Below are 501 nucleotides of genomic sequence, written 5' to 3'. Positions count from 1 at the left end.
TTTACATGCTCTCTATGTTTGTGTGTTTTCTTAATTGTTTATGTGTCTGTAACAGGAACCAGTATGCTACTGTGAAAGAAGTATGCAGAAACTGATTACAATCAGTGTCCATTTCTCTTGCACCCAAAACAAAACTTTATTTCCTGTTTGTCTCTGCTGCATACACAAAATGTCCCTTCTCAGTGAAATGCTTTATCTTAATCACTGGTTAAAAACTGACAGTCTGCAGAACTGCAATGTCATTCTCATGATATCATTCACAGAGTGGTGACCTGAGTCATTCAGATCCCCAACATGAGTTGCTGTGTGATATTCAGTTAGCATGGGATTCTGTGGACATGTAGTCGTTGATTTTCTCATCGTCCTGTAGAACACTGTGCGACGCTTGACATAAATACGCTTGTCAAAAAAGTCTGAAAATGTTTTTAAAATACTGCAGAAAAAGAAATTCTTGCACAGCAGATCAACTACCAACATCCTTGTCCACAAGCCATCAATGCT

This window comes from Morone saxatilis, unplaced genomic scaffold, assembly GCF_004916995.1.
Source record: "Morone saxatilis isolate NCDOM2014 unplaced genomic scaffold, NCSU_SB_2.0 Contig20, whole genome shotgun sequence".
NCBI classification, from domain to species: Eukaryota; Metazoa; Chordata; class Actinopteri; family Moronidae; genus Morone; species Morone saxatilis.
Note: the sequence above shows the minus strand (reverse complement) of the source record.